The following is a 23,314-nucleotide window of genomic DNA, read 5'->3' on the forward strand; positions in this document are numbered from 1 at the left end:
GCTCACGCTGGGAGCTGTAGACTGGAGCTGTTCCTATTCGGCCATCTTGGCTCCCGGTTTTTCGAATTACACTCTTTTTTTTGTTGTTGTTGTTGTTTTTTTGAGACAGAGTATTGATCTGTCACCCAGGCTGGAGTGCAGTGGCATGATCTCAGCTCACTGCAAGCTCCGCCTCCTGGGTTTACCCCTTTCTCCTACCTCAGCCTCCCGAGTAGCTGGGATTACAGGTGCCTGCCACCACGCCTGGCTAATTTTTTGTATTTTTAGTAGACACAAGGTTTCACTGTGGTAGCCAGGATGGTCTTGATCTCCTGACCTCATGATCTGCCCACCTTGGCCTCCCAAAGTGCTGGGATTACAGGCATGAGCCACTGTGCCTGGCCTGAATTACAGTCTTTTTAAATATTAAATCAATCTTGCATATTTGTGATAAACTTATGTTATCTTTTTTTATATATTCTTGAATTTTATTTGATGATATCATGCTTATGAATTTCCTGTCTAGGTTTGTGAGTAACTTTGACTTACACTTTTTCTTTCTTGTAATAAATATTCTTGTCAGGTTTTGATATCAAGGTTTCCTAATGCTTTAGATGAACTGGGGAGAATTCCCTCTTTTTCAAGTCTTTGGAAAAATTTTTGTAAAAGTTTTGCTATCTCTTCATTAAATGTAGTAGATTTCACTACAGATGCCATCTAGACCTGAAGTATGTGTGTATGTGTGTGTGTGTGTGTGTGTGTGAGCATTTGAAACTATAGATTTGTTTCTCCATTATATGTAGGACTATTCAGATTTTCTCTTTCTTTCTGTATCTGTTTTGGTAAGTTGTGGGATTTTTTTTTTTTTTTTGAGAAATATGTCCATTAAACCTACAGTTGCAAATGTATTGGTATGGAGTTGTTTATAATAGCTTCATGTTCTTCTTAGTTCTGTGGGATCTGTAGTAGTATCACCTTTTTCATTCCTAATATTAGGTACTTGTTCCTATACTCAATAAGAAGAAATGTGGTTTTTTTTTTTTCAGATCCTGGGGCTTTATGGATCTAGAAATGCTGGTGTAGATGTCTTTTACCTCTGTGTTACAATTCCTAGCACCTAGCTCTGTCCTCCTACCATCACCTGTAGACACTAAAACCAGGCTAGGGAACCAGGGAGTTCCCCTAAATATTACTGGTATAATCACCAGTGTCTTATTTCTACTGCTCTATTTTAGTTGATTTTTAGACCAATATTTATATATTTTAAGTTTTTATTGAAGTATAACATACATACACTATATCATACAGCTCAATGAATTCCCAGAAATGTACCTGTATAATCAATCAGCACCCATAAGAAACAAAACATTACTAGGACTCCAGAAGCCTTCACCATGCTCCCTTCTAGTTATACATTCCACAAGAGTAAGCATCATCCAGACTTCAAATGGCATAGATTGGCTTTGTCTTCCTATAAATGTCTCTCTTCTTTCACTCAAAATTATGTCTTTGAGAAGCATTCCTACTATTGCATATAGCTGTAGAATGCTAATTTTCATTGCTGCATCATATTGCACCGTATTAATATATCATAATTTATCTAGTGTACTATTGATGGGCATTAGAATAGTTTCCAGATTGGTATGACTACAAATAGTTATACTGTGAACACTGTACTTATTTCTTGGTCAACATATGTATGCATTTCTTTTGGATATATACTTAGGAGTGGAATTGCTTGGTTGTAGTGTTTGCATATGTTCAGCTATAGTGTACATAAAATATACTAACAAGAAGTTTTACAAAATAATTCTATAAATTTACACTCCTTACAAGCAATGTATGAGAGTTCCATTTTTTCTACATTCATGCCAACACTTGATATTTTCCATCTTTTTCATTTTATCAGTTGGCTACATATGTAGTAGCATTGTATAGTGACTTTACATAGCATTTTCTTGATGTCTAATAAAGGTAGGGATCTTTTTATTTATTGGTTACTTGGTTGTCTTCTGCGTTTACTCAAGTCTTTTGCGCATTTTTTTAGAGTTAACTTTTTTCATTATAAAAATTATGTATGTTCATGATAGAAGATTTGAAAAACATAGAAAAGTATATACAAATAAAATTCACCCATGGTTCCATTAATTTTTAAACACTAGAACATTTATAATTTTACCACTTTATATTATGCAATATAGTTATAGTTGTAAGGTAGTTATAAAATAATACAGTCTTTATGTTTATATTTTCCTAAACAATTATTCACCCCCATTTTTCTTAGGGTCCTCCAAAACACATAAAGAAATAGGGACTTAAGGGAGGTCCTTTTTTCTTTCAACCTTAAAGTCAGTTGAGGATATTAGCCCCTTAATCTCATCTGATCATAGGGGACCCTCTTGCTGGTCACAGGGCCAAGCCTATTTCTGGCTTTTCTGTGTTTGAGAATAGGCACAGCTGGGAATCATTTGTGCTGAGTTTGTTCCTTCTCCAGGTTAATGACATCACCACCCTCCTTCTTTCCTGAACCAGACACCCAAGTCAGCTCCTACTCCTTTTTTTCACACAGCTCCATTTCACCAAGTCCAAACCTTTCCTTCCCCTAGCCAGTTGCCTAATTTGGGCCTCTTCTGTCTTCTGAATTATTCCCCTCTATTGTTACCCCACTCCTTCCTCCCCCTCCAGTCCAGTCCATTCTTCATGCCCCAGGAAGCCTTTCTGAAAAGCACATCTAGCCATGTCACCTCCCTGCTTACAGAATTTTAGGGGCTTCCTAATGTTCTCATGTAAGATCCAGCCCCTTCAGGTAGTCTCCCTGGCCTCTTCCAATCTGGTCCCAGCTTTCTCTAGCCTCACCTGCTGCCACTGATAGATCATAGACCTCTGTGCTTCAGAGCTTTGGTTCAAAGTCCTCTCTGCTTAACATGTCCTCACCTTGTTTCTCTGATGGCAAAATCCTGTGCACATTTTTCAAGGTCTGGTTCAAGTGCCATCCTGAGCTCCTAGACAGAATTAATCTGCTGTCTCCTGGTTGTTGTACAAACCACTTAGCCCAGTGAATTGCTGTTGTTTCTTTGTCACCTTAGTCACACAATGCATTTCTCAAATCTTTATCTCTTGCATCCTGAGCACTTGGCACAAGGTCTGGCATATGATAGGTGTTTCATAAACATTCAAGGGATGCCTAAAAGGATTAACAAAAGGTAAAAAAAGCAAAGGAAACTAACGTTAGTTAAGAACTTGCTATGCACTGGGCACTTTACTTTTATGTTATCTTTTAAACTTCCTAACAATCCTATGAATTAAGTGGTATCCTTATTACTCCCATTTTTTGTGAATGAGAAAATTAAGGCACAGAGAAATTTAGTAGTTTGCTTGTGGTCGTACAGCTAATAAATGGCAGGGCCAAGATTTAAATCTAAGTCTGGAAACAAACTTGGTTGTTTACCATGAAGCCAACTACCCACAGATTATCGTAATAATAATAATGATAACAACCATTAGGATAGTAATAATAACATGATCACAGTACTTGACATTTGTATATTACTTGTCAGTTCACAAAGCATTTTTTCATCCATTATTGTTGCTTGAGTCTCATCACAAACATGAAGTTGGCAGAATTATCCGCCACCTCTAACTGACTAAGAAAATGAAGTTTGAGGATTAAAGTGCTTTGCCTAAGGTCACAGGCTTAGTAAGCAGCAGAGCTGTAACTTAAATCCAGGTCTTCTAGCAATAAGTCCAGCAGCGGATGGAGGGTGGACAAGATCCCAAAGGAAGAAGTGCTTTGACATAATAAGCTGGCTGCCAACTCTGCCTAACATCCTCTCCATTCCCTTTGCAAGTCTTACTGGAGCTATAGCAGCTTCTAGGAGGTGGAAGGAAATCACAGGCTGAAGGTTTCCACCATTTCTGTAGGGTGGGGAATTCTTTGCCTAAGAGCTATTGTTTGTCTTGTCAGGAAAAAAAATTAAAAAATAAAAGGAAGAGAAACCAGCATATATAAACATTTTTTAAAGTTCCACGGCACCCAGATTAACGTAAGAAACAAAAAGCTCTCTTGGGCGGCTGCCCTGTGTTAGCCACCCCCAGGTAACCCCCTGTAGGCACTGCCCACCAGGGCTGCCTAGGGAATCTCCAGTCTCAGTGAAGAAAAGGATAAAACAACCCAAATTCTCTAGGAGCCTCATTATTCAAACAGTTCCAGAGGCAGTGAGAAGACAGCGGTGACTTTGGGAGAAGCACAATCTTATCTCCAGGGTGAATAGGACCATTTGTTGTTTATGTCCAGGAAAGCAGGGCAGCACAAAAAGAATGGGAGAACTCACAGGAGAAGGGCACCAGAAGCCAGCAGGTGATCTAAAAATCCTCTGCAGAAACAATGGCTTCTCCCTGGATGAGCTGCGGCCCCTTCTGAAAACAAAAGCTCTCACTGAGGAAATTGGTCTTTTGTGGTTCTGGAAAGAAGCAACCCAGATAAAGCCTGGCCTGACCCTCTCCGCTTATGCAAAGGAGACACAGGACTAGTCGGGAAGTAGCGGAAGTTTGGGGGTACTGATCTTCCAGTTCCCCTGAACACTCCACAGAGGCCACTGCTCTTCTCCCAGGGAGGCTCCAGGGCGTCCTGGTGACCGGCCTCTGAGTCCTCTTTCAGAGTTGCTCTGTGGCCTGTGGTCTGTCCCTTTCTTGTTCCAGCCAAAACCCAAAGCTGCTGTTGGACTAGAGGCCTCTGAAGTTTTTCTGACAATTTTTGAACTTGGGCTAAAAATAAAAACTGGCCTGGGACTTTGAAGCAGGCCCAAGCTTTGCCCTTACTCGAACTAATTTGGCCCTTCTCACCCTGCCAGCAAAAGCCCACAAATTTCAAAGCACGCACAGCTGGACAGGGAGCGGGCTGCCAGTCAGCAGCTGCCCCTCCTGCCAGATCACCATGGGTCCCTCGGATGGCCCCCAGGTCCCCTTCATTCTCTGGGGCCTGAGCTAGGGATGCAATTGAAGCTGACAACAGAGACTTGTTTTTCTTGGCAGCTCCCAGATTTGTATTTAGGAGGGACTTGGGAGGGGTAATTTGGTGGAAAAGTGTCCTGGGGGAACCTCGTCTTGAGAATGTGTTTGCATAGCAGGGGAGTGGTTTTTGTTCAGATTGCAGGTTTAATTGGGGTGGTCTGTAGGAGGGTGGTGGGGGTGGAGGTACTAGAGCCTCTTCAAGCAAGCCTTACGCAGTGGTTTCTGTTAATGAGCACTTCAGTGGCATGAGAGAGGGATAACACCCAGGATCAGAGCAGAATTAACTCTACCCACAGTCTCGGGGGCAGGGGGAGCCAGGCTATTCTTAAGGCTTCCACTGGAAAGCGCTCAAGTACCTGCAGCATAAGACACCCTAGGCCAGCCTTGGAGAGGGGAGGTGGAATCATTCCTTAGAGGAGCTATCTGAGGATTCCTCTGCAGTGCCGATGTGGGAGAGGAAGCCGCAATGGGGACGGCAGCTCATGTGTGTGTCCTTCCTGTGCAAACAAGACAGTGACCAGGCTTAATCAGTGTTTGTTAATAACAATAACCGACCTGTATCTTGTTCTGGAGCTAACCAAATGCTTCCATATACCTTCTCTTATATAGTCCTCCAAACAAGAATATAAAGTATTCATAATATTAATAGAAACTAAATTTTGTTGAGTGCCTTCTATGTGCCAGGCAAAGTGCTCAGTGCTTTACACAACAGGGAGCTTTTTGCATAGAAGTCTACAGATCTCCCACAGAGGTAGAATGAAAATTTGGGGTCTTTGTGGACTGTTGAAATTCCAGGAACGATTTTGCATGTAGGCATGAAGGAGCTCGTTCCTGAAGTGAAAGGCTGTGACTTTCATCCAGTCCTTAAAGGCATTTAGAAACTACAAAACGTTTTTTAAAAAAAAAACTACTTTAAAAGTAGAATTTCATTTTCTAGATTGTTTTGATATCAGGGTTATTCTTCACTCCAGCAGGTCTGGATACCTTATTCCTGTTCTCATATTACACCTAATAGATACCTTCATTGGAGCAATTATAAAACTCTATTGTATTGTAAAGGACTCTTAAAATTATTTCCCCCTCATTCATCAGATTATAAACTCTTTGAAGACAGGTATTAAGCTTTATTTGCAATTGCATGCATGAACGAACAAATTTAAGTCTTCTTATGGTGAAACTGATCCTATTTAAGTGCTTGAGTGTGTAAGAGAGAGTGTGTGTGTGCCTGGGGAAGGTGGGCCTCGCTGAGGTAGTGGTGAGAAGGTGGCTGTGTGGAGTGATTCGGGGCTGGTTTGCAGGAAAGCAGAGACAGCGAGTGTCGGGCGCAGAGCCAAGGGAAGCCATGTCCTCGCATCCTGGTGGCACTCAGATTTGGCTCAGGACAGGAACATCTCCTGCATGCCTCTCCCTGCCAGCGCCCCTGTGCCTCCACTTTCCATGGCATCTATTAATGATAAAAGTCCCTGTGGTTTATAATTACCAGTTTGACAAGTTCAGGAGTTCTCTGTTAATTATTATAATTAGCTTTCACTCAGCGAGGCTTCGGGAGTTTAACAACAATATTAACAACGAGAGGACAATGATCAGGAATTGACTACAAAGAATTGACTGGAAAGACTTCCTTCTGCTGTCAGGGAAACTTATTAATGAAGGCAAAACCTGCACAGTGGCTCCCCTCCCTCTTTCTGCCTGAACTCAGCGATTGGTTCTAAATTTGCCTTGGGGAATTGAAAACAACTGTTGCGGCCAGGGCTTGCAAACCCCAAGCTTAAAATCAACCAGGGAAGAAAGAAGCAGCCACTAAACGGACAGCTGTGGGTCCTCCTTGACCAGAAATTGGGTGGAGGCAGCAGCCAGGGAAGAAAACATGAACCAAAGTTGCCAGCCATGGCCCCATACCTGGTTCTTAGGGAGTGAAGCCATGCGCAAGGTGTTAGGAGCAGGAAAGAGGCAAAGGAGGCCTGGGCCGTCACTGGGAGCAGCCAGCAAATGCACCGATTGCAAGGCAGATTGTGACTGCTTTCTGCCCACCTCTCAATGCTGTCATTCCCTTGGTTGTTCCCTGCCTGAAGGCCCTCTACATCTCTCACCTGAGCACTGCTGGACCTCACTGGACTCTTGGCCTCCATTCCCTTTTCCAACTCCACTCCAAACTCACAGACCTGCCAGATTACCCTTCCTGAGGGCCAGCTCTGATGACCTCACCCCTCCCCTCAAAACCTTTCAAGGTTTCCCCATTGCTTATGGCATACAATTCAGAGTCCCCATTTTGGCACCCAAGGCCACTCAGTCTGGGCCCCAGCTTGTCTTTCCTATATTGTCTTCTACTAATCATTCTTTTAGTCCTTCACTCAGATGATAAATATGTGCCAGACATTGTTTCAGATGTTACTGCATCTGCAGTCAACAAGACAGACAAGCTCCCTGCCTTCCAGGGGCTTTAACTCTAGCGGAAGAAATCAGAAAATGGACCCATAGGTTAATACATAATATCATCAGAGAAGATGATGAGTTCTCCATGGTCATGATATCCCAAAACATGCCAAAGGCACAGAGAATGACAAACAAGGCTTTCTAGGAGGTGGCCCGAGGCAAGCACTGCAGGATGACGTGCCAGGCTCCTGAAGAGCGTTCTAATCAGAAGGAATGGCAAGTACAGCATCCCTTGGCAGGCAGCCGATAATGTGAGGTAGAGAAGGAAGGCTGGGGGACTTGAACTAGGGCAAAGTGATCAGAGAGGCTGGCAGGGCAGATTATGGAGATGCACAGGGAAATAAGGTATCAGGCGACTACTATATTCTGAACTCCTCCCTTGCCACTGCTCTTCTACATTCTTGCAACTCTGCCAGCCTGCTCATATTCCCACAGACGGGAGGCTGAGATTGTTCTATGGAGAAGAAGACCACAGAAAAAAGACTTCAAGGTGTGGACATTGGGGGATCCCCAAGGACATGGCTGGGCCCTGCTCTATAGGCTATTGGGTCCCAACAGTTGATAAGCCCTTACAGGGAATTTCCCGTAGGGCTTTTACACCTCATGCTGAAGGGCCACCCAAGATCACCAGACACTTAGAGAAACCCTAATAGCAATGCCCAAATTATCAGGGAAAAAAATTCAGAGGAAAAGAAAGCAACCCAGGAAGCAGAAGAAAAACGTTGAGAAGAAATAAATCCCCATAAAATATGTGGAAAGAAACAAGAACAGGATGTTATCATTATTATCAATCAATCATTTTTAAGGAACAATGAGAAAATAAGAAAGAGCTCTTGGAAATTAAAGCTATAGTGGCTAACATTTTTTAAAAAATCAATGGAAGATTTGTAAGACAAAGGGAAGTAAATCTCCCAAAAACTGAAAACAAAACAATGAAAAATTATCTGATGGGAAATGGAAGGGAAAGGACAAACATATGAAGTAAGTAAGTTACTGTGTTTTATTGAATCAGTGAAATAATAGTACGTGATAGCTGCAAGTATTTTTCTATTTTAATGTGGAGAAAACTGAGGCTCCAGGGAGCTTAAGTAATCTTCCCAACATCATGCATAGTGTAATAGCAAAGCCAGAGTTTGAACCCACGTCTGGATGACTCCAAAGCCATGTTGTTTCTGCTCAGTTGTGCCCCAAGAAAAGCAGGCTCAGCCTAGCTTTGCTGGAAGATGCAGAGTGGGAGGGAGCTGAGAACGCAGGTTCATTTGAGAGCATCATATTTTCACCTTCACTGCACATGAGTGAGTATAACGCACATGCTTTCCATCTTCAAAAGCTTTCTGTGATTATATACAAAAGAGAACTCACATGGCTTCAATATAGGGTTCTTTTCTCTCCTAATCTGGAACTGGCCTGAAATCCCAGTAATTCTTTATACTGGGATTTTATCTGATAATGTCATAAGCATTCAAAACATAAAGCTGTCCTTTTATCGGACTTAGTGGAGCATTTTCATAAAGTGTCAGTTGGATTGAGGAGACGGTTGTACATCAGAACATTCATCCCAGTGGATTAAATCATGACATATATTTCAAGTCGGGGAAAATGTAGTGTCAGAGGAAACATAAGCAATAACAACTGGGACTGGCAGAACTGCTGATGAATGGGCCTATTCTCAGCTGCTGGTCATGGACAGTGGAAGGAAAGAGACAGGAACCCCAGAAGACTGGCTCTTGTTCCCTGGGAAAGAGGAGAAAAGAAGAGAAAGATTAGGAGACAGTGACTTCCTGTTGATCAAATTAGGCCTATCGGAATAGAGGTGAGGTTCTACAGCCCACAAAATATTTCCCTCTCTTCCAACCTCACTCTCTTCCTTCCAGGAGACAGAAGACAAAGGTCAAACCTATCACCTTGATTATTGATAAGGGTTACTTTGAGGATATGACTTCAATAAATATGTGATAACAATGGGCCTCCAGATATTACTTGAATCAGAGAGGTTTGATCGTAGGTGTCAGGCATCAACTCTTCCCTGTCAGCTCCCAAGGCAGAGAGTTTCCCCACTATGCTTTTATGAGGGTTGAAAGCAGAACAGAGAACGCATTGGTCAGAACAATTCATATTTGTGTTCTGCCAGATGATTCAGAAGATAGTGCCTTTTCTCGGGAGTTGTGGGGAGACTGTTCTTAACACCTGAGAACACTTACCTTCTAAAGTTCTGTGGCACCCAGATTAGCATTTTGCACATGGTAGAACTTCAATGAGTGCTTTTTAGATGGATGGATGGATGGATGAATAAATGGATAGATGGATAAATGGATGGATGGATGGATAAATGGATGGATGGATACATGGATGGATGGATGAATAGATGGGTGGATGGGTGGATGGATGGATGGACGGATGAACAGATGGATGAATGGGAAGAAGGAAAGAAAGATGAAATGATAAATAGACAAGTTAAGCAGTGACTTGGTGAGTCGAATGATGGATATGTGAATGGACAAATTGAGGAATTATAGAAGAATCATAGTGATTAAAATAATAAAGCTATAAAGAGGAAATCATAAGATGAATGGAAAAATTACATATAAAATGTAGTTTCATTTTCGATGATTTTTTGAGTCTGACATTGTAACATTGTCTTCCTACAGACAGATTATATAATCACACCATGTCTCCCCATAACACACTCCATGGTTACCAACACTTCCTTACCCCAAACTCCTCTACTTTCTTCCCTCTACCTCCTTCAATTTTTTAGATGAAACTTGAGTTTTCATTCAATCAGACCCACTAATGCTATATGACACTGGGCATGTCACATCAGCCCCTATAGCCCTAGTAACTTTGTCTGGATAAATGAGAGGGTTGATTCAGGTAATGCTTGGAGACCCTGTTATGCTCGGATCATTGTCCTCATTATTTTTAAAATGTGAAGAAATATCAGATGGTTATATAGCACAAGAATGATATTTTGGGACTATCTAACATTTCCAGTTTGGGAACCAATGAAATAACCTGTATTTTTTATACATCTGAGGACATGGCTCCTTTTCTTCTCATGTGAGAGAGAGATAGAAGGTTAGAAAGAAATATGGGGGAAGGCTAACCTCTTGGTGCTGGCCATAGGACCGTTGCACCCAGCTTTCCTGAGCTGGCAAACTCATTGAAAATAGGAAGGAAGTAAGAGGAGCTGAGCTCCACAGAGCTAGTTCCTCCCCTAAAATCACCAAGTGGATAAGCAGCTAATCCTCTCTGGGGAAGAGTGGGTGAGAATGGAGAGGGGCCAGGTGTGTTCTGCTAAGTAACACTCCTCCACTGGGAGGAATCATGAGGAGTGGGGTCTATGCTCTCTTTAGATCACAAGCAAATGCTGGCATACAGTAGGTTTTGTGGGGTAGGGATGGCACTTGTGGAGTACAAGGGAGATAATCCCTTTGCAGAGTGGGTGTGAGAGAGAATGGCATGTTCGTTTTCTTTTTGTCCTCTTTGTATAGTATGTTTTGATAAGCATTTGGCTACTTCGAAGTGATTCATTTCTAGTTTTTCTTACTAGTTGGGAATCTTGTGGTCTGGAGATATCACTATGCCACCCCCAGCAATGCACTTCATCTTCTTGGGTTTCAGTTGGTCTGTCTGTGAGCTGGGCATAATACCAACAGCCTTATTCACCTTACAGGGTTGCTGCAGGGATCAAAATGCAACATGGTAGGTTAAAAAGAAATCACAAGTGCTAAATATCACAGAGGATTGTTCCCATGACTCCCAGTATGGCAACTATTCAACCCTAAGGCCCTTTCCTTCCATGGGCTGTCCTCCTGATCCCTCTCCCCATAGGGCGCCTCCTTGCCTCTGACCCACAGAGATGCTCAGGAGAGAACTTCCATGGCCAGAATTCTGCCCTCTTCTGTGTTTCTGCCCCTACCCCTATCTCTTAGTACCTGTGCCCAGCCACAACCAAAAAGAAAGAAAAGAAAAGAAGATAGATATTTAAAAAATCTCTACACCTTTTGCTCAGAAATGGCACAGCCAGGGAGGGCTTAAGACACAGTGATTAACTTTCTCTGAAAGCCAGTGCACCTGGGAATACACAGCGAGACACAATAAGCCGAGCAAATATTAGACAAATATCACTTTTCTGCATTGCCCACTTTGCTGGAGATGAATGGATTGACTTTTCAAACACTACAAGAGCGAACCAGCCAGCCTGGATTCAAGATCAACATCACTTGCCTTTTTTTCCTTTGTACCCCTCCCTCCTTTTCTAATTTCTAGAGTAAATGTATACAAAATATTTATCTAAAATAGAGGCACTCAGGAAAGCAAGCTGTGCAAATAATTAGCGATCTGCAGCCATTGTGTGCCTAACATGGGTGACTCCAGTCTCTATTATTCGGCGGCCAGGCACTCATGTTGACCCCACCTTGCCTTGCAACCCAGGAATACTTGGGGAAGCCTCACTTGGCTCAAAGCTGATGTTCTCTGGAGCTCTCCTCCTCCTCCAGTGAGTGATGGGTTGGAGGGGCAATGGCATGGTGCTGTGCATTGAGAGGACCCCTAGAGGCATAGAGACACATATTCTCTCAAGAAAGAGCTAGGCATCTGTAAGTGGGCTTAGGTTAGATTCGAGAAAACATGTTAGAGTGGGTCCTGTTTGAATGTGAAATAAAGGGAATAAAGAAGGCTGTGGAATTGCTGCCTAAGGTGCAACAGGAACATGCAGAGTGGAAGGGTCATAGGTCAGGTGATGCCTGTGAATGAAAGGAAGCTTGTCTTGAGGCAGAAACATGCTTGAGGTGACCTTTCAATGTGCCTGCCTGCTGGAACCAGAATCCTAAGGAGCCAATGCTGGATGGTAGCTCTGAGGTCATGGCGCTTTATCAGTAGTTGAGGGAATGAGGTCTGACATGGTCTGACAGGGTGGAGGGGCTTTCCGGATGTCATACAGTAAGGCAGTGGTGAAGATGAGATTGCAGGCTTACCCTGAGCCATAGCCTGCCTAGCTGGGACTTCATCTCCTATGCCTTCTTTTGTGCTTAGCTGTCTCTGAGTCCCTGGCACAGGCTGGCCATGTGCTGAACAGACTGGTCTCCTGGGTCATGAACTACTCATTCTCTCACTTGGAGCATCACTGTGGCCCTGACCCCCAGACTGATGCCCTACCTCACGGCGTGATGTCACTGTATGCATTACACGTTGCATACATTACACATCTCTCCATGGGCTGAGATGCTAGCTCCTTCCATATTGTCACTCAGTGCCCCCAATATTGGTCTTACACAGTCTCAGCTTCTTTTCTTTTCCCACTGCCTAAGGCAAAGGTCTCGGCATGCCTTTCTGATGAGTCTGTTTGCATTAGGGTAAAATTGGTGAAAGTAGGATTTTTCTCATTGCTCCAGGCCCCATCTGATGGTGGTCACCAGGATGTGACATTCTCATTTTTCTTGCAGGAGGAAGAAAGATTGTTATCTTCTCTCTAGAAGAGGGAATGACAGGAAAGCTGCAGCAGCCAGGGTTGGAAGACAGACTGTGGTTTCTCATCATTAGAAAAATTAAAGTATACAGACAGAAATGTGGTTTTGCCTCATAACTGTATCCTGTCAACTAAATATTTCATTTAGACCTAATGCCTGAGCCAAATGAGAATCTCGAGCAAAACTGCACTATTAGAATACACTTAATTATTGATTCAGCCAGGCAAAAAATAAAAAATAAAGAAACCGGGCGGTACTCTAATTCCTCTTATCAAGCATCTCGAGTGCTAATATGCACTTGAACAGCTGCTATTATCCTGGGGAGCCCACTGCCTTCAGCTGCAAAATGTACAACTTTACAGCAGCCACATGGAGCCAGAGTGGAAGCAATGACTGAAACACATCCTCTTTCCAGCTCAGGGAGGCTGGGGGTAGAGGTCCTGTAGCCAGCTCCATGAGGAAAGCCTCTCCCTATACTTCTTTCTAACCCCCATCTCTCTCTCACATGAGAAGAAACGGAGACATTTCATCATGTATATAGAAAGTAGCAGATTATTTTATTGGCTCCCAATCCGGAAATTTTGAATATTCTCAAAATATCATTCTTGTGCTATCTGCCATATTTCTTCATGTTTTAAAAATAAGGATGATGATCCAAGCACTAGGTTCTCCAGGCATTATCTGAATCAACTCTCTCATTTATCCGGACAGTTACTAAGGCTCTAGGGGCTGATGTGACATGCTTACAGTCACATAGCATTAGTGGGTCTGATTGAATTAAAACTAAAGTTTAATCTAAACAAATTGGAAGAGAAAGAGGAGGGAAGAGAGTAGAGGAGTTTTGGGTAAGGAAGTGTTGGTAACCATGGAGTGTATAGTGGGGACATGTGGAGTGATTATATAATCTGTCTGTAGCAAGACAATGTTAGAATGTCAGACTCACAAAATTATTGAAAATGCAACTGTGTTTTATTTGTAATTTTTTTCTACTTATATGATTTCCCCTTTATAGCTTTATTACTTTAACCACCATGATTCATCTATAATTCCTCAATGTATCCATTCATCTATCCATCATTTCACTCACCAGGCCACTGTTCCACTTGTCTATTTATCATTTCATCTTTCTTTCCTTCCTCCCATTCATACAACTCTTCATCTATCCATCTGTTCATATATTCATCCATCTATTCATCCATCTGTCCATCCATTCTTCCATCCATCCATTCATCCACCATTCATTTATCCATCCATCCACCCATTCACTTATCCATCCATCCATAATTCACCTATCCAGGAAGCACTCATTGAGGTCCTACCAGGTGTAAGGTGCAGTAACATAAGTGTTCGCAAGTGAAATGACTGTGTTGCATTAAGACAGTCTTCCCACAAGCTCTTGAGGAAAAGTACTGTCTTCTGAGTCACCTGACAGAATCAAAATATAAACTTTTCTGACCAATGTGTGCTCAGTGAGGCATTTATGATCAAAATTAAGGAAGTTTCCTTAACTTTCTGCAGACAGAGGTGATAGCATTAGCAGATTGGGAGAAGCCTTTAGAGGCCATCTTGTCCCCACCTCCACTCTCAAGGTAGTCCTTGAACTAGATCCTACTATCTTGTCAAAATTTGTTCCCACAAATAATGCTGATTTATTTATGGCTCTCTTTTGGATGACTAATCATGCAAATTTCCCCAGGACTGAGGAGATGCCCCAGCAAATTGGGATGAGTTGGTCACCTTACTGCCTTTGTTTGCACAGCTCCTTCTACCTGTAATTTTCTTGCTTCTGTCTATGTAACTCCCGCTTAGTTCAAGTCCTACTGCTTCTACAAAGATTTACCTAGATATTTTTCCTTCTTTAAAATTTTATTGCAATTAGAGTCACTGCCAGATCACTACTGTGTGTACAGTGACGTTGTGTGAGTCTATTGTCTTTATTAGCTTATGTGCATTACTCTGGAAGCTCTAACAACATTGGAAACTTCTTGAGGGCAGAGACAGTGTCTAATTCTTGCCTCATGTTGTGTTTACTACATCTCTTACAAACAGAAGGTTCTCCACTCCATCTAACCTGATTCCCTCATGCTGAATTTTAAAGCGTGTATTTCACACTCTTCTCTCAGAAAAGATAGACAGGAAGTCATGTTCCTACCAGTACTAGACTAGTTCTCTAAAACATGAAACCAATGACTAAAATCACTCCCAGCCTTTTCTCTCTCTGTCTCTCTCTCTCTCTCTCTTTCTATCTCCCTCTCCTCTCTCTTTCCAATGAGGATCTTCCCTTTGGTCTATCCTGCAAGGCACCATTTCTCTTTTCTATTATCCCTTTCTTTTCTTTCCATTATTTTTCAAATGCAGAGTCCAGACTGGACACGGTGTCTAAAGGGAGTCTGGCCATACTTGACATCCATGTCTGCCTTGAGAGTGTGGTGGCCGCTGCAAGCCTGGGAGGCCCATTGGCCAGGTTCTGACAAGCTGTATCACACAGTCCTGTATCCACAGGAAGAGGCCTGGGAGGTCTAGGAGGCAGCATTCTATCTTTCAGAAGGAATGGTGAGCAAGGGCCCAGCTTTTCTTTGGAAATCCCTACCTCCTGTCACCAGCAGGGCCTGTGATCACTGGCCTTGCCCTGACACCTTGGCTGCCTGGGGGAGTGCTGCAGCTTCTTTGTGCACTGATGTAAAAGAAAATGCCCGCAGAGGCCTGAGGGATGCACAAAGCAACCAACAGTTTGTGGTGTTAAGGAAAACAACATTGGAGACGCAGAGGATGGGAAATAGGAAATCGATGGCAAGTGAAGACTGGACAGAGCAATTAGGACTGGCAGCCTGGCTCTTGCCTGTGGCTTGTTGGTCAGTATGAGTTGTGGCCTGAATTAGTGTTCTCCTGAAAAATAGCATGTCCCTGAGCCCCCTCCCACTTCCAAACCATGGGAAATCCATGGAGACAGTGAGGGTTATGGAGGTATGGCAGATCAACTGCAAATATGTGCTGCAATTATTTTTTGCCTTCCTGTATCCATATACCTTGCACTGTGACTTTGCTGACCCTCCTAGCATGAGGAAGAGTTTGCTTTTCTATCCCTTAAATCTGGAATGATGTGTTTTTAACTTGCTTTGGCTAATAAAATGCAGCAGAAGTGATAGTGTGTCAGCTAAGAACCAAGAAACCAAGAATCCAAGAGCTCCTGTGTACTTCTGTGTCTTGGAGAAGGCATAGCCATGTGAAAGCCTGAGCTAGCCTACTGGGTGATAAGAGATGAATGGCCCAGTCACTCTGTTGCCACAGCCAGTAGCTAATGATCAGGTACAGGAATGATGCATTTTAGAGCAGCCAGCCCCCAGCCAATCCACCAGCAGACAACAATCATACCCTTGAGCCCAGTCAAGATCAGCTATGCCTGGCCCAAGTCAGTGGAACCACCCAAAAGGCTTACAGGCTTGTGAACAATAATACGTGTCCATTGCTTTAAGCTGTTGAGTTTTAGGATAGCTTGCTATGCAGTAATTGTTAACTAATGCAGAGACTGAAATGGTGGAGGGAAGTCATGTTGCCTGCCAGAGCTCAAGGGTGTTGGGATGAATCCAGTTCATCATTTATTGCACACAGGACTCTACATGATCTGGACTTCTCTTATCTCTTTGGTTTCACATATTGCCATGGGTACAAACATCCCCGCCTACCCTACCCCTTCCCCCAAAACTACCAAGTTCTAACCTTACTGAGCTACTTGTACAGTTTGAACTCTTGCTTTGACTTCTGCTTTTCCTCTTCTGAGGACATTGTCCCATATCTCCTTTCCCATTGCTTGGCTAACTTCTACTCAATCCCCAGGCTTTCAGTTTAGCTGTCACTCCCATCTACCGTTACCTCATCTCTGTTCTTTAGTTCTCTTTATTTATGCCTCTTGACACTTAACACATTATATTGAGGTCGAATATCCCTCCAAGGGTCATGTTCTCTGGCTCAAAAAATACTGATGGCTGGGTCTTAACTGGACAATGAAATCCTGGGGTTGGATGTCCACAGGTCTTAAGGCACACAGATGATTCTTCTGTGCAGTCAGGAGTGAACCACTTCAGGTCAAGTCTATCTGGGCAGAAATGGATGTGTGTGTGTGTGTGTGTGTGTGTGTGTGTGTGTGTGTGTTTGGTGGGGTGTCCTGACATGAACATCTGCAGCTACTTCTCTATTCCCCTCAGCTCTGCTCAACGCTACTGCTCCGTTTGTTATTGACCACTGCCTGGAACTCCAGGGTCGCTCCCTCCCTCAGTGTCATATTCTCCTGTCACTCTGTTCTCAATCAAAAAGGGGTGTAAGGAGGCTGAAATTTCTCTATGTTGCCCTATTCAACAATTTCCACAAAACCACTAACGACAGCTATTTTGTATGATATATTTTACTTAAGTGATATAAGGAAAGGCAGAGGGGTAGCACACAGCAAAGAACTTAAAACAAATACTAGCTTGGTCTTAAAAGTCCTTTGGATATTCCCATCACCATCAACTTCTCTAACTTTTGCCTGTTCTGGGTAATGGGTTCTTTCATTTTCCCCAATTCTCATGGTGTTCTCTATTTATATCCATTACTGCCTCTTGACTCTTCCCAGTAAGTCTACTCAAGGGAATTAACATTTCCTCTTTACAATGAAAAGCAATACGTTGACTCACTCTCCTCCTGGCAGGCCAGGCCCTGAGCCTTATCTTTTCATCATATGCCCATCAAGGTATATTGCTAAAGAGAAGAGAGCTCTCCAATTTCAGAAGTTCTGCCTAAGCTTTAACGTAAGTTATTTTTCCCCCGCTCCCTGTAAGTTTTGCCTATTTACTTATCAGCTCCCCATACCCCATAGTAGATAGTGAGCAATTTGAGTGCTAGTTGTATATTGGTTATGTTCACCAGTGTGTTCTAGGGTTGAGCAGAGACACATAGTAGTTGCTCAATTAATATCTGCTAGACAAATGATTCATGAATGAAAGAATACAGGGATCCTATGTGCCAGTATGAAGCTGTGCAAGGGTTGTGCCTGAACCTGCCAGGAGGAAAAAACCTCAATGAAGGAGTCCTTGGAGAATGACGGGTCAAAAAACGGGGGAAGTCCAGTTCCATTGTAAAATCTACAAGGTGAAAGTTCAGTTTGAAACAAGGCAATCTAAAGGGTCCTACACCGAATGACTGAGAATGAAGTGGGGAGTAGTAGGGCTGAGGACCAGGGACTGGGGGTTTAGGGAGTCATGTGTCACCATGTGCCACATGGTATGTGGCTGAGCAGGGTTTCATAAAGCAGAGCTGAGGAGGGAACACGGGTGTTTTGTCCCCCAACCCATTTCAGAATCATTTCCCTCTGCCTTAGTATGAACTTGGGTGTGTATGTATTTGCACGCAGGCACACACACAATCACAGGTATTTATGTATGGAGCATTTGGATCAGACTTTTAAGAGCAGATGTGAAAATGCCAGTGACTTTAAAACACGGCTGATGGTAAGAACAATTTTTTTTTCCTTTAAGGAAATAGTATAATAGGGTGCCTAAGACGACTGGGTTTTGGAGTCAGGCAGTCTGTAATGCTGGCTCCACCTCTCAGAAGTGGTGTGACTTCAGGATGAGGAAACTGCAGGGGCCTTAGTTTCCTGAACTCTAATAGTAAAATAACAATACCTAATGCATAGGCTTACTAGGAGCATTAAGTAAAATAAAATTATCTATTATGTGTGAAGTACTTAGCATAGTCTCTGGCACGCAATAAAATAAAACTATCGTTAGTGTTAATAGTCAACAAATACTTCCTGACTGCCGACTCTGTGTCTGACGCTTTGCTAGGATAGATGACTATGAAGAATAAGGCTGTTTTCACAGATGTTCCTGAGTAAAGATACCCTTTAAGTATTTCCCTTGCATATACTATCTAAGGGCAGCAGGTAGCAATTGGGGTTTATCCTGAGTGTTCGATCCAGGTGTCTAAAGACTTGGCCTTTTGAATGCACTAGTGACTCTGGGCTGAGAGAAGGAAAAGGCACCACCTTCCAGGAGAGAGATTATCTATGGAGCAGCCCATTCGGCCGCATCCTAGGTTTTCCTAGGAGATTTCCCCATCGTCCAAAAACCGATGAGGTCTGACCTTGCAAGATGGGATGAGCTCCCAGACCAGAGCCATGTGACTGCAGCTGAGGACGAGCCCATTCATAACCCAGGCACAGACAGACCCGTTAGCGACATTGCTGCGGGCGAGCTATTACTTACAATGTAGTTAGTGTCGTTTAACCAGAATGGATGGGACACAATGTTTGAGAGAAGAGCCCTGAATCTGACTGAGAGGAAAATAAGTTAGAGCAGCAGCGGGCTGGTCTAGGGAAAGAGGGGGCAGAAACAGGGGTTTCCACTGAAGACAGGTCCTCTCTACGCAATACAATTGTTTTTCTTTATTAATAAAATGTTCAAGATTAAAGCTCCCACTGAAGGATCTGATGTGAGGTTAAATCATTGGGGAAAAGTGGACATGGCTGCAGAAAGAGAAAATACAAATTATATGGGAGAAAGAATAGCAGGGCTTAGGGACGGTGGTAACCATGACCATAGGGATGGAGCAGTAGAAATTGTAACTGTTTGGAATTTTTTCTAAGGCCTAATGTCTAGGAGCTAGTCTAATTTTGCCACTTTAAGGGTCTACTCTGCAGTCCTCAAAGTTCAGATGATTCTTCCCCAAACCATCAAAGACAGCCCTGGCTGTCTCTGGTGTGTGTGTGTGTGTGTGTGTGTGTGTGTGTGTGTAAGCATCAAGTTCTCAGCCCAACAATGATTTATTTTCCCTTACAGAGTTCTTATACCCATGAGGATGACCTATGAATCCCAGAAAGATACAGGTAGATAAATTTTCCATTCTCCCCCAACCTTGCTCCCTTTCTAGATTCCTTGGAGATTATCAGCAATGGCAAAGGCACAAGAAAATATATGTGAACTCTTGCTCCTTAGAAATATGTTGTGGCCAGTTTCCTGATAGGACACACCAGTGGATCCTATAATTCCAGCAGCCAGCTTGAGTCCCATCTCCCCAGTGAAGTCTTTCATGAACTACCCTGACCCCCATTGCTTTCTTCTGCACCTGGCAGGAAGCTAGTAGTTATAGAGCAGAAGAGTATAAGGTTTGGGTGACACAAATGGGCTCCAACCCAAGATCTACAACCTTTGAGCTGTGTAAACTTACCCTTTTAAGTATCTGATTCTTGCTATAAAATGGATTAATCATAGTGCCTACTTCACAGAGTTGCTGTGATTATTGAGAAGATGTATATAAAGTACTTAGCATTGCAAGCATTCAGTAAAGACTACTATTTCTCTCTGTCAACCTCCCATCATCCTTTTCTGTTTCCAGAATTGAGAATCACCAGAGAACTCTGTTCCAGGAATCAAGTGATTAAAGTTACAGTTCCAGCGTCATCACTAAATAGCAAGGTGACCTTGGATGCCTCATTTTATCAAATCTCTCCATTTTTCAACCTCTAAAAGTAGGATGATAATTTCACAGATTTGTTATAAGGATGAAAAGATAAAATGGATGGGAAAAGCTTGTGAAAGCCTTTGAGATGTAGGACAATAAAAATGGGAAGAGATCTGCTGGGAGGTTATCTAGCCCAACCTTCCACCGGGTGCTCACTGAGACTCTGCATGGAACTTTCACTAATGGAAAAATCACTCCCTCGCAGCAAGGTTTCATTGTTGGCAGACACAAAAAGGACTTTTAAAAATTATTTTTAAAATTTAAGAGATATTATGTCTCTAGGATGATATACGTGTTTCAAGTAGTATTAAAAGCCACACTGATGGATATGTAATAATAAACGTATCTGTTATTAATTTTTAAAAAGAAAGAAACATTATGTAGTACCAATTTGCTTGCCAATCACCAAGTTTTTTCCTGGGACATAGCAGGCAACTAGACAATGCATGGAGCATACATAGGGTGCAGATTTAGAAAGGTTTTCCATGCATTGAAGTGAGTTGGATTTCCTGTAGCTTCTACCTATTGAGTAGTGCTGCCCCCTATGTCAATGACCATCACCGTCTCCCCAAACACACACACATATACACAGCAGGGTTCTTAATTCCAGCTTTCTTCAATGGTTCCTCATTAGATATATGACCCAGTATGAGCAAAGTGTCCTCCTTCACTTTTACCCCTCACCTAGAGATTAGAGAAGCAAACAATTTGCATATGGTTCCAGAGTTATTTCTTCCAAAGAAATAATGTAATAGGATAACACTAGCTGCTGAAACAAATAAGCCCCTCAGTCTGGCTTTAGCACAACAGATATGTGTTTTCTCATTTACCTAACGGTTTTATGCTAGAAGCCCTCCAGATGGTAATTAGGCTTCAGAATCCTTCAATATTGCCTCTTTATTCTCACCTAGGGCTGCAAAATCTTCTGCGTTTAGCTAGTAGATGGGAAGAGACTGTGGAAGATACACCTATTTCTTAAGCTCCATTATTTGAAGGTGATGTACACCACTCCTGCTCACACTCCATTGACAAGAATTCTAGTCCTATGACCCTTCCTGGCTTCAAGAGAGACCAAGAAATTATAGTCCCTAATTGGGCGGCTATAGTTGCCATCATCAAGTCTCCAATATAGAAGCTAGCTATCCCAGTCATGAAAAGGGCCAATTTTACAATAGTAAGAGTAACAGGCATTTGCGAGCGACACAGGTAGTCTTTGGAAGGAAATTGCCACTGTGGAACTTTCTATTTCATTTTCAAGACCTCTTCCCAGCCTTCTTCCACCAAATTTGCTGCATAGAATTTACCTTTCTCCCCACATTGTGGAGACAGCAGAAACTGAGCAGAGAAGAATTTCTGAGGCAGCAGATTTGAGAGCCAAGAATAAAGTGGGGACTGACTCTTTTTTCTAGGATAGGCATGTGGGGACAGAAACAACAGGTCAGGGAGGAGTTAAATGGCAAGGACTGTGAGAAAGCAGATGAGTGAAGAGGTGAAAGCAGGAAGCTGAGAGCACCCACATGGGATGTGTGGGGCCACATCCTTCTATGTGGTGCTGGCAAACAGGTAAGCTTAGATGAACCTATGCTCTGTTTCCCTTTTTCTCTCTACTCCTTCCCTTTCTATTTTATGGTTTTGGGGCTGATCACCTGAACATTTTACAAAAGAACTATTTAAATGCCAATGGGATTAGTGTCTTTTGCATAAGAAAAGTGGGCTAGATGGTATTCAGAATGGATCAAAATGAGTCATTCTTTGGTCTTATGATAAGCATTAGCCCACAGCCTCAATTTGGAATAATCAATCAAAAGTGAGGAATAACCACCAGGAGATGATGACCCTGCATGAGAGATATTTAGCCAGTTCTCTCATTGCTTATCTCCCCAAAGCAATGGCTAGAGATGCATCCTGAAAGCCATGAGAGTTTCAAGCACCTTCCCGTTGATGCTCACTGCGATTTCAAATACAGCACTGGAAATGAGCATAATTATCCTGATATGTGTGGACAGTTCAGTGCACAATAGGTTGAGATGATTAACTCTCTTATTCAGGACACTACATTTCTATTAATGTTACATTAGTCTTGTTGAAAGTCATGTACCATGCTATTCCATAATGAGCTTACAGTCAACTAATCCCCTACGGCTTTGTTTTACACGAATTTCTAGAAAACTAAGACTCCTCCCATTCTATATTTGCACAGTTCATTTTGGAACTAAGGGTGGGACCCAAAATGTATCTCTGATAAAATTCATCTTGTGTATTCTATCCCCTCCTTCTAGCCTGCCTTCTGAATCTAGATTTTGTCATACAGCGTTATTAACTATCCCTCCCAGCTGGGTGCCATCTGCAACTTTGATAGCAAGCTTTCTCCATGATTTAGGCAGAAATTTGTGATGGTCAAGTTTCAGCAGACTACTGTTTTGCATAGGCTATTGTTAAAATGAGCTTGTATCCCTTTGCATATATTATCCAATGAAAGGAAATTAGTAGGCCAGTGAACCAATGGTTGAGCTACCAACTGCAGAGAAGGTGACATGTTAAAACTTTGAATTGGCTCTATTTTACTTTTTGTATTGCTCCTGAAAGGTGAAAGGGGATTAGCAGAAAAATCCTTTCTTGGTGCTGGAGAAATTGTTTGTTCTTGTTTGAGGACTAATAGATGTCTAACAGGTATCATTGGAACTTGCACATAACCAAAGCAAAACTTTTATTTTCCCTCCCAATCAGCTTCTCCCCTAAGCTGCCTCATCTCAGAAAATGACACTTTCATTCTTCCATTTGCTCAGTCCATAAAACCTTGGTGTCATTTTCACTCTACTTTTTTTTTTCCCACTCCAAATGCAAATTATTAGCAAATTTTTTCAGCTCAACCTTCAGAAAATATCCAGGACTTCATCATGTTTTCATCACCCCAACTGCCACCA

At 42.5% G+C, this 23,314-nt stretch overlaps 2 long non-coding RNA genes across 7 annotated transcripts in view; one reads left to right on the top strand and one right to left on the bottom strand.

Moving 5' to 3' along the window:
• LOC104001332 (uncharacterized) overlaps positions 1-23,314 on the top strand; it is a 334,670-nt gene that overhangs the window by 221,955 nt on the left and 89,401 nt on the right. The gene's annotated exons all lie outside the window — the stretch shown is intronic.
• LOC134807385 (uncharacterized) overlaps positions 817-23,314 on the bottom strand; it is a 220,773-nt gene continuing 198,275 nt past the window's right edge. For both annotated transcript variants that reach the window (XR_010147685.1, XR_010147686.1), the window contains one exon: positions 817-3,163. This is a non-coding gene — a long non-coding RNA (uncharacterized LOC134807385). The remainder of the gene's footprint in view (positions 3,164-23,314) is intronic.

This window comes from Pan troglodytes, chromosome 9, assembly GCF_028858775.2.
Source record: "Pan troglodytes isolate AG18354 chromosome 9, NHGRI_mPanTro3-v2.0_pri, whole genome shotgun sequence".
NCBI lineage: Eukaryota > Metazoa > Chordata > Mammalia > Primates > Hominidae > Pan > Pan troglodytes.